Source organism: Macaca nemestrina, chromosome 1 (assembly GCF_043159975.1).
Source record: "Macaca nemestrina isolate mMacNem1 chromosome 1, mMacNem.hap1, whole genome shotgun sequence".
Classification (NCBI taxonomy): domain Eukaryota; kingdom Metazoa; phylum Chordata; class Mammalia; order Primates; family Cercopithecidae; genus Macaca; species Macaca nemestrina.
The window spans coordinates 223,829,367-223,845,022 of record NC_092125.1 but is presented as its reverse complement, the minus strand read 5'-3'; the positions used below and the strand labels follow the sequence as shown (position 1 = coordinate 223,845,022).

Sequence of the window (15,656 nt, the reverse complement as noted above, 5' to 3'; positions counted from 1 at the left end):
CAAAAATTAGCCAGGCGTGGTGGCGGGTGCCTGTAATCCCAGCTACTCAGGAGGCTGAGGCAGGAGAATCGCTTGGAGGCAGGAGAATCGCTTGAACCCAGGAGGCGGAGGTTGCAGTGATTTGAGATCGTGCCACTGCGCTCAGCCAGGGTGGGAGTAAAACTCCGTCTCAAAACAAAACAAAACAAAACAAATTTTATTTCTAGGCATGCCTCTTATTCAAACAGCTTTTTAAAATAGTCTCTTGTTTCTTTTATTATTATGAATTTTACACCTATTTTAATCCTATACGATTTCACTGCTGTATGCTTTAGTGTAAGCTATGTCAAATCCTTTTGCCGGCAGGTGGAGTTTAAATTCTAAATAAAATGAGAAGTGATCAATAAAAGCGGATGAAGAGTCTGAGGACTTGAGTGGTGGTGGAGATTTTCCAGAATTATTAGTGTAGAAAATTAATTTCGATGTTTTAGTGCATATGCTTGTACATAATACCTTTTACTCACAATAATACTGTATTTAATTCCAGGGAAGAAATGTGATTTTACTTTCAATGTCTGCTAGTAAATAAAAAAAAATTCACCACCTTATAAAGTAATAGTGCTCGGCCTGGGCCTGATAATTGAATATATTATCACTGAAGATTATATTTTATTAAGTACTGAATTGAATTGTTTCTGGACAGTGAGATTTTTCTTTCGAGCTGAACCTAAATCTGATTTTTAAAAAATCACCGCTCGTGCTTTTGTGTCCTCCGGGTTTCTGATTTCCACTCTCCCTCCTTCAAGGGCATCTCCCAGAAGGGGGCTGGGCTCATTAACTCAGGGACGGTGCAAAGCGTTTGTTCCTTTCCTCACAGCCCTTGCGCGGTCTCCCAAGGAGACAAGTGGAATGCCCACCCCAAGTCATGCTTTTCCATTACTCATTCCGCCTTCTCTCCCGAGGTGGCGCGTGGGAGGTGTTGTGCTCGGGTTCGGTAAGAATAGGCCAGGCAGCTTCCCGCGGGATGCGCTCATCCCTTCGCGGGGTTCCGCTTCCACCGCGCCGCGTTCGGCCGGTTCCGCCTGCGCGATGTTTTCCGACGGACAATGACTCCACTCTCGGCGCCTCCCATGTTGATCCCAGCTCCTCTGCGGGCGTCAGGACCCCTGGGCCCCGCCCCGCTCCACTCAATCTTTTGTCCCCGTACAAGGCGGATTAACGGGGTGGCTGGGGGCGGCTGATGCCGACGAACGCCCTTGGGGGCCACCCGGGAGGGAACTCCGGGCTCCGGCTTTGGCCAACCCCGCACCCCCTCACCACGCCGGTCCCAGGGCCACCAGAGGGCGCTCGGTGTCCCCGCAGCCCCCCCGCAGAAGCCCCGCTCCCCGGTTCCCCCTAAGATTGGCTGGCCGCCCCGAGCTCTGTGCTTTGATTGGTCACCGCCCGCGTCCGTCGCGGGCGCCGGGGCGGGCCGAGGTGACGCGCAGCCGCCCCGCTCGGGGCGGTGTCCCGCGCCGGCGACTGCGGGCGGAGTTTCGCTAGGACCTACGCGGGGCAGTCTGACGGCAGCGGTCCTGGGAGGCGCCCGCGCGCGTCGGAGCAGCTCCCGGTCCTCCGCAGCCGTCACCGCCGGCCGTCGCCGCGCCCTGGCCTCCCGCGCTCGCGCACTCCTGCCCGCCGCCCACCTCCCACCTCAATGCGGTGCCGGGCTGCTGCGTGATGGGGCTGCGGAGCGGCGCCCTGCGGCTCGCGGCGGCAGCTGCTCGCGCTGAGGTGCGTCGGTGCCCGGCTCCCCGCGCCGCCGCGCGCCGCGGCTCCTGTTGATCCGGTCAGCCCGTCGGTCTGCAGCGCGGCTGAGGTAAGGCGGCGGGGCGGGTAGCGGTTGACGCCGCGGCCGCCAGGCCGGGGAGGGGGCCGCTCCCGCGGGGAGGAGCGGCCGGGCCGGGGTCCGGGCGGGGTTTGAGGGGAGGTAGCGCGGGGCGGGCGCCGGGTGCGGGAGTCTCGTCCTCGGGGGAGGGGACCCCTCCCTAGGCCAGCCGCGAGTCCCGGGCTGGCGTCCAGCGGCTGGCGGGGGCCCATGCAGTGCCCCGCACCGGCCCTCCGTTTCCCCCGCGCTGCCAGGCCCCGGCTGTGTCTAGCGCTCGCCAGATCCGCCGCTGCCTGGCCCTTCTCTGGGCTCCGCGCACGTTGCAGCCCAGGGGGACGGCTCTGCTCCGTTTGAAGCCATCGTTTCTCATTTCCCCTCTCCCCTTTCCCCCTTTATGGTGGGCATCGGGCTTCGGCTGGGAATGTGGCTATGCCCTTTTGCCAGATGGAGATAGGAAAGGTCATCGCTTGGCGCTGGGGGAGCCGAGGGCTGGAGGCCTGGAAAGAGGGGTGCGATGGGAAGGGAGGGGGCTTGTTGGATGCTGGCCGGGTGTGAGGAAGGCTGGTGTGGTCTCGGCGTTCAGCCGATTGGGATTACTCGGGCAGCCATATTGGGAGGATGATCTGACAAATCCTTTAGGAGCCAAGTCCAGTTGCTGGAAGGCACCGAGTGACAGCCCTGGCAGCTTTCAGGGTGACTAGCCAGACCAGAAGCCAAGTTGTGGGGGTTGGGAGGCTGCTTGAGCAAGCTAGTCATTGTTCGTGCAACACAAAACATTCCCGCCCCTAACGCCAGAATGGAGCTTCCAGATCACTTTTTTTTTTTTTTTCCTTGATTGCTAAATGAGCTTCCAAGGTAAACTGCCCTCAAGATTCCATTCTCGTTGGGGTGAAATTCCGTGTTTCTCTATTCATCTTCTGCGTCCAGTGGCGGGGCTGGAAGGCCCGCTGATGCTTTCCATGTGCATAGGCCGATCTGAGGATTGTTAAGGCCGCTGTATCAGTATGGAGACCTTGAGTAGCCATAGAGCATTGGATGGATAGATTTTCAGAGTCGCTCAACTTGCACAGAAGAAGTAAACCAGAGTATTCTGATAGCGGGCGAGGCTAGTGGCGGCATTTCTGAGGATGCAGGCTGTCATCTTTGTGGAATCTCGAGGTAGCTGAAATTAGATTGTCAACATATCCCTTGCTCATATCTCTTACTGCTTTGGGCAACTGTTCTGCCACCATTGAACATTCCGCTTTGTGTCATGATGTGCCTGTCTGAGCCTGATGAAAGTGTGCTGATGAGATCTGAGTAACTCTTAAGAGGTAATATCATGGTGGATATTTTATTTAAAGGCTGGCATTTTGTCTCCTGAGTTTAGTCATAACAAAATCTAGTTCTTGTGTTCCTCTAAGAAGTGAGGTGGTGTTTTCTGATTAAGTTGGTATGGTTGTTGGATTATAGAGCAAGTGGAGCTGTGAATGTACCGTTTGAGGGTGGAATATGAGAATTGCACATAGGTTGGTATTGTAAAGCAGGTCTGGAGACGATCAATAACTGGGTTCAGCATGAGTCTGTAGATCTGTTCTTTCCTACATCCTAGATGTGGACAGGACCTGGAGAGATGGCATGCCTGCTTTCTTCTTTGTGGCCTTTGCTTTCATTCAAGTTCAACTTGTTAATAAATTCTCATAACTTCTCAGGTTGAATTATGTAAAAAATTTTGGGCTGGGTGCGGTGGCTCATGCCTTGTAATCCCAACACTTTGGGAGGCTGAGACAGGAGGATCCCTTGAGCTCAGGAGTTCGAGACCACCCTGGATAATACAGTGGGACTCTGTCTCTACAAAAATAAATGAATAAATAAATACCTGGGCATGGTGGCTCATGCCTGTATTCCCAGCTATTTGGGAGGCTGAGGTGGGAGGATTGCTTGAGACCAGCCTGGGCAACAGCAAGACCCTAGCTCAAAAAAAAAAAAAAAAAAAAAATATATATATATATATACACACACACACACATTCACACACACACATATGTATATACATACACACATATATATGTGTATATATATAAATTTAAAAAATTTGGATAGGTTTTACTAAGCAAAATCTTAACACTTTTTTTTGTTATTTTTATTATCAAGCTTTACTTTTAAAACTTGTTGAATCAAATGTAACTTCAACAGAAACTAATGTTTTTTGCATTACACTAATATGAGAGAAATACAGAATGTTTTGAAATTCCATGCCCTAAGTTAGAAATATTTCTAAGTTTTTAATTTTTCGAGTTACTTTATTAGTATAAAGAGCTGAACATTTTTGATTAACAGTAAGTTCAGCATTTGGTAAAATCAGACCTGATTGTGAATCTGATACGGAGATTTTGTGAGTATGTGTAGCTCTGCTCTGATGAGTGTTTTTCCAAAATGTATCCAATTAAATACAGCTTTTAAGGCTTAGAACAGACTGTTTTTCCTTTTCAAGACCAGATATGAATGCACTTTTCCTTTTTTCTCTCTTTCTTCTTTCCCATTTTGATTTTGTGCAGGGAATAAGTGTCCAAGAAAGTCTGCCAACAGAGTCTTTCTTAAGGCCAAAGCTTTTTAGCCCATTTTCCCACTGTGGTCTTGTCCTGGGTACAAAGTAAAGAACAATGGGCCCCCTGCCTTCCTGTTTGTAATCCCCTTCCCACGCTGCTAATCATAGTAGATCTTTTCCAGGAGGAAGCATATCCTTTTGGTCTTGTAAACTAACATGATATAATTTCATAATGCTCTGAAGTTAAAGATATTTTATGTCTATTTCATGTATTTCTCTTTGAAAGATGGCCTCGTTTGAACAGATACTGGTGAATATCTGGATTCCATGGAAGAGTGTGAATAAATATGCACACTTCTTGAACTTTTTTTGTGCAGCTTATCAGGATAGAAGTGAAATTAAACAGAAGTGACCGTGGTAGGAAAAACCTGCAAAAGGTGCCTTGGGCCGGCTGCAGTGGCTCACATCTGTAATCCCAGTGCTTTGGGAGGCTGAGGCGGGAGGATTGCTTCACATCAAGAGTTTGAGACAAGCCTTGGACAACAAAGCAGGACCCCCATCTCTACCAAAAAAAAAAAAAAAAGCTGGGTGTGGGTGGTGTGTGTTTGTAGTCCTAGTGCCTTGGGGGCTGAGTTGGGAGGATGGCTTGAGTTTGAGATTACAGTGAGCTATGACAGCGCCATTGCACTTCACTCTGGGCTCAGACCTTGCTTGCTGAAAATAAAAAGATGCCTTGGACTTCTCGGAGTTGAACTGTTTGGTTCATGGGCCACTGATTCATTGATGCTCTTTTACTATAGGCATTACCCATTAACTGAGGGTGCATGTAGAGATTTAGTTCGTTACCTTCAAGGCTCACACTTTACCATTTCTTTCCTTTTTTTTTTTTTAAGACAGAGTCTCGCCCGGTTGCCCAGGCTGGAGTGCAATGGCATGATCTCAGCCCACTGCAACTTCCACCTCCCGGGTTCAAATGATTCTCCTGCCTCAGCCTCCCGAGTAGCTGGGATTACAGGTACCCGCCACCATGCCCAGCTAATTTTTTTATTTTTCGTACAGATGGGGTTTCACCATGTTGGCCAGGCAGGTCTCGAACTCCTGACCTTGTGATCCGCCTGCCTCGGCCTCCCAAAGTGCTAGGATTACAGGCATGAGCCACCGCACCCTGCCTTTTTTTTTTTTTTTTTTTTTTGCGGGGGTGATGGAGTCTTGCTCTGTCGCCCAAACTGGAGTGCCATGGTACCATCTTGACTCACTGCAACCTCCGCCTCCCGGGTTCAAGCGATTCTCCTGCCTCAGCCTCCTGAGCAGCTGGGACTACATGCGTGTACCAACACGCCCAGCTAATTTTTGTATTTTTAGTAGAGATGGGGTTTCACCATATTGGCCAGGCTGATCTTGAACTCCTGACCTTGTGATCCACCTGCCTCTGCCTCCCAAAGTGTTGGGATTACAGGCGTGAGCCACCGTGCGCGGGCTACCATTTCTATATAGAAATGGTGAGATAAAGTTAACTCCAACTCCTTTTCATTTTCGTACAATTTAGTGTCCTGATATGGTTTCCGTGATTTCTAGTCAGAGCATTTTCAAAATTCTTTGTAATGTTGTATATACATAATATTGTAGTTATTATCTAATACTCAGTACTTAACGATTGTGTTGTGGTTTTTTGCTATATGTGTTTTAAGTCACAAGATTGTAAATGTTTGATGGATTTTAAAATATTTTTTATATGGAATATCACATTGTTTATACCAAAGCATATCATTCAACCATACTATCCTCTACCATTGCCATTTTTTTCCCCCTTGAGACAGGGTCTTACTGTATTGCCCAGGCTGGAGTGCAGTGACGCAGTCATGGCTCACTGCAGCCTTGACCTCCTGGGCTCAAGTGATTCTCCTGTCTCAGACTCCTGAGTAGCTGGGACTACAGGCATGTGCTACTATGCCCAGCTAATTTTTAAATTTTTGTAGAGATGGGGGTCTTACTATATTGCCCAGCCTGGTCTTGAACTCCTGAGCTCAAGTGATCCACCTCAGCCTTCCAAAGTGGTGGGATTATAGGCATGAGCCACTGTGCCCAGCCCCATTGCTCTTTTTGATTACTGTATTGTTGACTGAGTTCTCTCTTTCATCCAGATTTTTGACATCATCTTGGCAGATGTCAATGACTATATAAACAATAACAGAAACAACAATAGTGATAAAATAGTTTACTCATATTGAACACTTTCTATGTGCCAGGCTTTTTTCTAAGCACTTTACATTTATTAACTAATTTAATCCTAATAGCAGCCGTAAGAAATAGATACTATTATTATTCCCATTTTACAATGAAATTAAAACAGGCCAAGCGACTTCCCCAAGATCTTTAGTACTAGTAAGTAGCCACTATGCTGAGTTTCCTTTATAACTACGCTTAAGTGTAAAATTTCTTGAATTCAGCTCAAGCAAACATTGGCTTCATTGTGTTCCACTTGTTTAGTATTATGGCCACATCTTTTAACTTGTCATCATGTTAAGGTCTCAAATTCGCCTTCAAGTCTTAAACTGTGATAATTGATAGCTTTTACTTTCTAATCACTTTATGCGTGTTCTCCCACCCTAAGTCTCCTAATCCATCAGTCTCTTCCAGATTTTACTTTTTTTTTTTTTTTTTTTTTTGAGATGGAGTCTCGCTCTGTAGCCCAGGCTGGAGTGCAGTGGCCGGCTCTCAGCTCACTGCAAGCTCCGCCTCCCGGGTCCACGCCATTCTCCTGCCTCAGCCTCCCCAGTAGCTGGGACTACAGGCGCCTGCCACCTCGCCCGGCTAGGTTTTTTTTTTTGTATTTTTTAGTAGAGACGGGGTTTCACCGTGTTAGCCAGGATGGTCTTGATCTCCTGACCTCGTGATCCACCCGTCTCGGCCCCCCAAAGTGCTGGGATTACAGGCTTGAGCCACCGTGCCCGGCCAGATTTTACTTCTTTTACTTCCTTTTCTATACTACAACCTCTGGGTTGCATTGCTTGCAGTTTTTATTCTTTCTTATTATTCTTCAGGACTTACTATGCAGAAGCCAGCCTCACATCATCCCTATCATCCATACCCTCCATTCTTACTCTGTGTCTTGGGGGAAACCTACATAGTGCTGGGAATTAGTTCCACAATTAATGTGTACTCTGAGGTCTCCCTTAAATCCGTCTTTGGTCTTCGTCGGAGCAGTTCTGCTTAGTTCCCTCCCCATTTCTCCACAGTTGCTATTATAAAATCTGGACCCCTTGACTCAAACCTCTCACTGCCCCATGCTTGGCAGAATACCTTGCCTGCCACCTCGTAGGAAAAAAGGGCACGAACTCCCTGAGCTTTCCCTTCCTCTACTTACAAACTTCTCTGCCCTCCTTCTTCCATTCTTTCCCCCAGTGTGAGACAGAGGTTACTCTGTCTTGGCCTCTGTCAGGGATAGCACTCTTCTAATCTCTAGGAACTTGCAGCATTGGTTGCTTTTCTTTTCCCTGCAGTACTTCCCCACTGTTCTATTTTTTTTTTTCTTTTTGAGACACAGTCTTGTTCTGTCACCCAGACTGGAGTGCCTGATCTTGGCTGACTGCAACCTCCGCCTCCCGGATTCAAGCGATTCTCCTGCCTCAGCCTCCTGAGTAGCTGGGATTACAAACATGTGCCACCACGCCTGGCTAATTTTTGTATTTTTAGTAGAGATGAGGTTTCACCATGTTGGCCAGGCTGCTCCTGAACTTCTGACCTCAGGTGATCCGCCCGCCTCGGCCTTCCAAAATGTTGGGATTACAGGCGTGAGCCATTGTGCCCGGCCTTTTCCACTGTTCTTGAACACATCAGGCACAGTCCTACCATAGGGCCCTTGCTCTTACTCTTCCTTTTTCTTTTCTTTTTTTTTTTGAGACAGAGTCTTGCTGGGTCTCCCAGGCTGGGGTGCAGAGGTACCATCTCGGCTTACCGCAACCTCCGCCTCCTGGGTTCAAGCAATTCTCCTGCCTCAGCTTCCTGAGCAACTGGGATGGTAGGCACCTGCCACCACGCTTGGCTAATTTTGTATTTTTAGTAGAGGTGGCGTTTCACCATGTTGGTCAGGCTGGTCTCGAACTTCTGACCTCAGGTGATCTGCCTGCCTCAGCCTCCCAGAGTGCTGAGATTACAGGCGTGAGCCACCACACCCGGCTGCTCTTACTCTTTCTTCTGCCTGGAATACTTTTTCCCTGAGATCTGCTTGGCTAACTCCTTCACCTCTTTCAAGTCTGCTTAAATCTCAGCACGTCAGCAGGCCCACCCTGACCTCATTTATGCACCTACACAGCACTCCTTCCCACCATACTCTTGATCCCCCCGACTTTGCTGTACTCCTCCATCATGCTGATTACATTCCTGATTCTCTATAGGGATTTATTATTTTTAATGTCCTCCCTTTCACTACTAGAATGTACATTCCTCCATGGCAAGGAGGTTTATCTTTTTTGTTCGCTGATTATTTTTCCCAGGAACAGCCTGTTGCATTGTAGGCACCCAGTAAATAGCTATTGAATAAAGTATAGAAATGTGCAGTCTTTCCAATATAAATAAAGGGCTGGGGGGAGGAAAAGCCCTCCTTTGTTTCTGTTCCTTCCAGTAAAATCCTTCATTCCTATTTGCTCTCTCCTGCTCATCATAGCCAGGCTCTGACAGTATTATGGATACTGGCATTTCCCACTTCCATGCCAACCCACTACAGACTGGCTTCAATGTCCCCTCCTGCCCCCCACTTCATGTATACTGCCCTTGCTCTGGTTTCCAGCCTTTATTGCCGAAACCAGGAGGCACACTTCACACTTTTGCAGTACTAAGTATGTTACTCATTTCATTTTTTCCTTCCTTGAACGTTTGGCTACTCTGTTTGTGGGCTGGTTTCAGTCTTCTGAACCTGCTGTTTTTCTGGCCACTCACATGGCTATTAAATTCATTCAACACAAATCTTTGTGCAACTTTTTTTTTTTCTGAGGCAGAGTCTCACTCTGTTGTCCAGGCTGGAGTGCAGTGGTGTGACCTCGGCTCACTGCAACCTTCATCTCCCTGGTTCAGTTGATTCTCCTGCCTCAGCCTCCCGAGTAGCTGGGATTATAGGCATGTGCCACCACACCCAGCTAATTTTTGTATTTTTAGTAGAGATGGGATTTCACATGTTGGCCAGACTGGTCTCGAACTCCTGACCTCAAGTGATCCACCCGCTTTGGCCTCCCAAAGTGCTGGGATTACAGGCGTGAGCCACAATGCCCAGCTGATCTTTGTGTAACTTTTAAAAGCTTGCTGTGTTGTTTGGTTTTATTTGTTTTTAGGAACTAGAACTTTGACTACACGACATTTATAGTATTAAATATAGCAGAATAGGCTATTATAGGAAGTTTTTATTTATGTATAATTTATGTCAGTTACTACTTCTAGAAAGGATTTGAGCAGCTTACCACAAATATATACAGTGAGGCTATTAAAATATAAATAAGTAAAAATTTATGTGACAAGAAAAAGTAAATGTATAGCTTGCCTAGGCTAATGTGGTTATTATAATTTAATTTGGAAGCATGGAATTTAATGCAAAAAGGGAAAGATAAATTGTACAATTTTCATTCTGGTAAATGAAAGCCTAATAGTTTGTCAAGAGAAACCTTTTTTCTTAGTATTAAATTCTAAAGGTGTTCTAAGAGAAAGTTATTATAAACATCCTGATATAAAGAGATATGTACGGCCGGGTGCGGTGGCTCATGCCTGTAATCCCAGCACTTACGGAGGCTGAAGCTGGTGTATCACTGAGGTTAGGAGTTCGAGACCAGCCTGACCAACATGGAGAAACCCTGTTTCTACTAAAAATACAAAATTAGCTGGGCTTGGTGGTGCGTGCCTATAATCCCAGCTACTTGGGAGACTGAGGCAGGAGAATCGCTTGAACCCGGGAGGTGGAGGTTGCAGTGAGCTGAGATCGTGCCATTGCACTCCAGCCTGGGCAACAAGAGCAAAACTCCATCTTAAAAATAAGAAATAAAGAGATACGTACTAGGGCTGGGGACAGTGGCTCACACCTGTAATCCCAGCACTTTGGAAGGCCGAGGTGAGAGGATCGCTTGCGCCTAGTAGTTCGAGATCAGCTTGGGCAGTGAAGCAAGATCTCACCTCTATTAAAAATAAATTTAGTGACTGGGTGCAGTGGCTCATGCCTATAATCTCAACACTTTGGGAGGCCGAGGCAGGTGGATCACTTGAGTTCAGGAGTTTGAGACCAGCCTGACCAACATGGAGAAACTCCATCTCTACTAAAAATACAAAAATTAGCTAGACTTGGTGGCAGGCACCTGTAATCCTAGCTACTTGGGAAGCGAAGGCAGGAGAATCGCTTGAACCTGGAAGGTAGAGGTTGCAGTAAGCCAAGATGGTACCACTGCACTACAGCCTGGGCGACAAGAGCGAAACTCCATCTCAAAAAAGAAAAAAAGAAAGAAAGAAAAGGGGTCTCACTTTTTCACCGCCCCGGTTGGAGTGCAGTATTGTGATCGTAGCTCATGGCAGCCTCAAACTCCTTGGTTCAAGCAACCCTCCCACCTCAGCCTCAAGAGTAGCTGGGTACTACAGGCATGCATCACTGCCCTGTTTATTTTTTACTTATTTTTTAAAGGTATTTGAAGAACATTTCTTTCTTTTACTTACAGAAGCTATTGAAAACATTTAGCACGTATCTGTCTATCTTATCTTATCTCTCTCTATCTATCTATCTATCTATCTATCTATCTATCTATCTATCTATTAAGACAAGGTCTCACTCTGTTGCCGAGGCTGGAATACAGTGGAACAATCACAGTTCACTGCAGCCTCTATCTCCCAGGCTCAAGTAATCCTCCTCCTTCAGCCTCTGGAGTTATTGGGACTACAGGCACGTGCCACCATTTTTTTTGAGATGGAGTTTCATTCTTGTTGCCCAGGCTGGAGTGCAATGGCTCGCGATCTCGACTGACCACAACCTCTGCCTCCTGGGTTCAAATGATTCTCCTGCCTCAGCCTCCCGAGTGGGCTGGGATTACAGGCATGAGCCACTGTGCCTGGCCAGATAGTAGTTAAAACATTTGGGGAGTGTGACTGAGCCTGTTTAGCCATATTGAAGATTGAAAATCTGATGTGTCAGGAGACTATTCTTGTATAGTCTGATCCTTGAATTGGGTTAGAATACAGAAAGAAGGTTTTTTTTTTTTTTTTTTGAGACGGAGTCTCGCTCTGTCGCCCAAGCTGGAGTGCAGTGGCCCGATCTCAGCTCACTGCAAGCTCCGCCGCCCGGGTTCACGCCATTCTCCTGCCTCAGCCTCCTGAGTAGCTGGGACTACAGGCGCCCGCCACCTCGCCCGGCTTTTTTTGTATTTTTTAGTTTTTTGTATTTTTTAGTAGAGACGGGGTTTCACCGTGTTAGCCAGGATGGTCTTGATCTCCTGACCTCGTGATCCGCCCGTCTCGGCCTCCCAAAGTGCTGGGATTACAGGCTTGAGCCACCGCGCCCGGCCTTTTTTTTTTTTTTTTTTTTTAAAGATGGAGTCTTACTCTGTCACTCAGGCTGGAGTGTAATGGTGCGATCTTGGCTCACTGCAACCTCCACCTCCAAGGTTCAAGCAATTCTCCTGCCTCAGCCTTCTGAGTGCTGGGATTACAAGCATGTGCCACCTCGCCCAGCTAATTTTTGTATTTTTAGCAGAGACGGGATTTCACCATATTGGCCAGGCTGGTCTCAAACTCCTGACCTCAAATGATCCGTCCACTTCAACCTCCCAAAAGACTGGGATTACAGGCATGAGCTATTGCACCCGGCCTGATTTTCTAATATATGATTCATTTTGAACTTCCACAGCATGGCCCATGGTTAACTTTTATCCATAGAGTCAAAAATAAAAAATAAATAGTGACTACACACAGACACACACAGACCAATGCTTAAAATTTGGGGGGCCATTTTATCAGTATATCCATTGTCAGCAGCACAGTGTTTGGTCCGAAAACCTGCTTGGTCTTCATGGAAAGTATTGGACTGAAAGATGCAAAATGTGATATAAGGAGGACTTTATCATAGCATCTCAAAAGGAGATCTCTAGCTACAAAAATTTATTTTGGGGTACCTATTCATTCTTTAAATTATAATTCACGCTTTAAAACGTAATTCAGAGGAAGAGATTATCTTTTAAATAGCTACTTGTTACAAATTGGTTTTTGTATGACAAACTGTGCTAATATTGAATTAATTAATTTATTTAGACAGTGTCTCATTCTGTCGCCCAGGTTGGAGTGCAGTGGTGCAATCTTGGCTCACTGCAACCTCCGCCTCCCAGGTTCAAGCGATTCTCATACCTCAGCCTCCTGAGTAGCTGGGATTACAGGCATGCGCCACCATGCCTGGCTAATTCTAATATGGAATTTAAAAGACTACATTTCTGCTTAATTCTAACAAACGTACTGAATTAAAGTATCAGTATATGAGAGGTAAGGGAATTACTGACTGTAACATAGGGGCAGAATGAAATAAATGGAAAAGTGAGGAATCAGTAGAGCAGTTTTATGGAGCAAAGGAAAAAAAGGTATGCCGTTTTACTCAGAAAAGCAGATGGATATTAAGAAATGAATTAATGCTTCCTGCTCCATGGTCTCATTTGACCTTGTCCTTGAAAGATGTGGACTTGTAATAGGTTGAGAAGGGAGATTGGGCTTCTAGGAATCCATGTGTGTAGTGTAGGAAGGTGGTGGCTAGTGGAGAAGAAGGCTTAGAGTTAGGCAGGGAAAGCTGAGACAGGGGAAGTAGGTTGGATTGTGGAGGCCCTTGAACTTTTAGGTTATGCTCTGAGGCTGTGGCATCCAACTGAAGGTTTTTAAGGAGAGGCAATGGCATGAACTGATCATTTTTTAAGGAATATAATCCTGGCTGTTTCTATAGAAAAGGGATGTTACAAACACAAACCAACCAAAAAACTATTATTATTTCATTCTTGTTTATCACTTTGCTGAAAGATTGATTTGAGTCTTCTCCTTAGATTCCTTATAATCCAAAGTGCCTTTGAGGGCAAATGGGAATTCCACAAGATCAAAATTAAGCAATTGGGCAAAAATTGAGAAAAATTCAAATGAATTAGACCTAAATGTTTTATTGTCTCTTTAATGTTAGTGAATGCTTCTGGAATTTTTGCTCCATTCCACTTTCCTAATGCTTCTAATTGTATGTCATAAGGAAAAGTGGTCAGAGGAACAGTTTAGAACTCAGGCTGTGTAAGTGATTTAGAGTATGTATGGTTACCTTTTCTACCTGTCTTTCTGCTCTGGTTTTCAAAACTTGGAAGATGTATTGTTTTGCTAATTATTGAGAAGTGTTGTTTTCCTTTAACTTCTTAAATATACTCTGTAGGCTGGGTGCGGTGGCTCACGCCTGTAATCCCAGCACTTTGGGAGGCCGAGGCGGACGGATCACGAGGTCAGGAGTTTGAGACCAGCCTGGCCAACATAGTGAAACCCTGTCTCTATTAAAAATACAAAAATTAGCCAGGTGTGGTGGAACATACCTGTAGTCCCAGCTACTTGGGAGACTGAGGCAGGAGAATCACTTGAACCTGGGAGGTAGAGGTTGCAGTGAGCCGAGACGGCTGTTGCACTCCATCTAGCCTGGGTGACAGAGCAAGACTCTGTCTCAAAAACAAAACAAAACCACAAAACAAAAAACACCTCTGTAAAATTATTGTTTCTCGCTGGGTTTTAAACTTGATTTCAGACTTACGTAAGTAATTCTTTAAAGGGCCAGGGAGTTTTGAAGCTGTAAGTCTTTGATGGATGTCTATTATAATAGAGATACTGTTTATTGTAGTAGAGAAGTAACAGAATAACTTTCTGTAGTCCACTTAACTGTAGCTTCCAATGACTGGATAAAATTTTCACAAAATTTTGAAGATGATTTCAAGTTTTTTTTTTTTAGACGGAGTCTTGCTCTGTTGCCAGACTGGAGTACAGTGGTGTGATCTCAGCTCACTGCAACCTTCGCCTCCTGGGTTTAAGCAATTCTCCTGCCTCAGCTTCCCAAGTAGCTAGGACTACAGGCACGTGCCACCACACCCAGCTAGTTTTTGTATTTCTAGTAGAGACAGGGTTTCACCACGTTGGCCAGGATGGTCTTGATCTCTTGACCTCGTGATCCGCCCACCTCGGCCTCCCAAAGTGCTGGGATTACAGGCGTGAGCCACTGTGCCCGGCCTGAAGGTTTTACCAGGAGAAAGTAAAATCAGAAAAAATATTTAGGTTTAGGTTGTTTTGGGAAAGTAATTAGATACAAACTTCTAAAAAGGATAGATGTTATTAGTACACCACAATGTCTGGCTAATTTTTGTGTGTTTTTTTTGGTAGAAATAGGGTTTCACATGTTGCCTAGGCTGGTCTTGAACTCCTGGGCTCAAGCCATCTGCCTGTCTTGGCCTCCCAAAGTGCTGGGATTACAGGCGTGAGCTGCTACGCCCAGCTTGTTTTGTGTTTTTTAAGAGATGTCGTTGGCTCTGTTGTCCAAACTGGAGTGCAGTGCTGGAATCATGGCTAATTGCAGCCTCCAACTCCTGGGCTCAAGTGATCTATCCACCTCACCCTCTCCAGTAGCTAAGATTACCGGTGCATGCCACCACACCCAGCTAATTGAAACAAAAATGCTTTTTGGTGGAGAGTGTCTCAATATGTTGCCCAGGCTAGTCTTGAACTTCTGGCCTCAAGCGATTCTTTCACTTCAGCCTCCCAAAGTGTTGGAATTACAGGCGTGAGGCACCATGCCTGGCCCCAATTTATGTTTTTTATTTAATGCTATTTAAATGTTAGTTTGTTGACATCCAATAAATAGGAATTCAACCAAAAAGATTAACTATTGTATTCAAGACCCATCCTGTGTTGTAGGGCAGCCGTCCCCATTATTTTCGGCCCCAGGGACTGGTTTTGTGGAAGACAGTTTTTCCATGGACGGGCTGGGGGGATGGTCTCAGGATGAAACTGTTCCACCTCAGATCATCAGGCGTTAAGATTCTCATAAGGAGCGTGTAACCTAGATCCCTCACATGCACGTTTCACAGTAAGGTTTGCACTTCTATGAGACTCTGATGCCACCACTGATCTCACAGGAGGAGGAGCTCAGGCAATAATACTCACTTGCCCACCGCTCACCTCCTGCTGTGTGGTCTGGTTTTTAACAGGCCAGAGACCTGTACCACTCTGTGGCCTGGGGGTTGAGGACCCCTCTTGTAGGGGATTAGAAACTTG

General features: G+C 46.3%; 1 protein-coding gene across 9 annotated transcripts in view; it reads left to right on the top strand.

The window, feature by feature from the left end:
• Nucleotides 1-1,515: 1,515 nt before the first annotated feature.
• LOC139364414 (kinesin family member 1B) overlaps nt 1,516-15,656 on the top strand; it is a 178,600-nt gene continuing 164,459 nt past the window's right edge. For 8 of the 9 annotated variants that reach the window (XM_071100953.1, XM_071100942.1, XM_071100908.1 and 5 more), the window contains exon 1: nt 1,521-1,837. The gene's annotated coding sequence lies outside the window, so the exon portion shown is untranslated. Of the gene's footprint in view, nt 1,838-15,656 lie in introns of all 9 variants that reach the window. The other variant, XM_071100958.1, reaches the window with a different exon arrangement.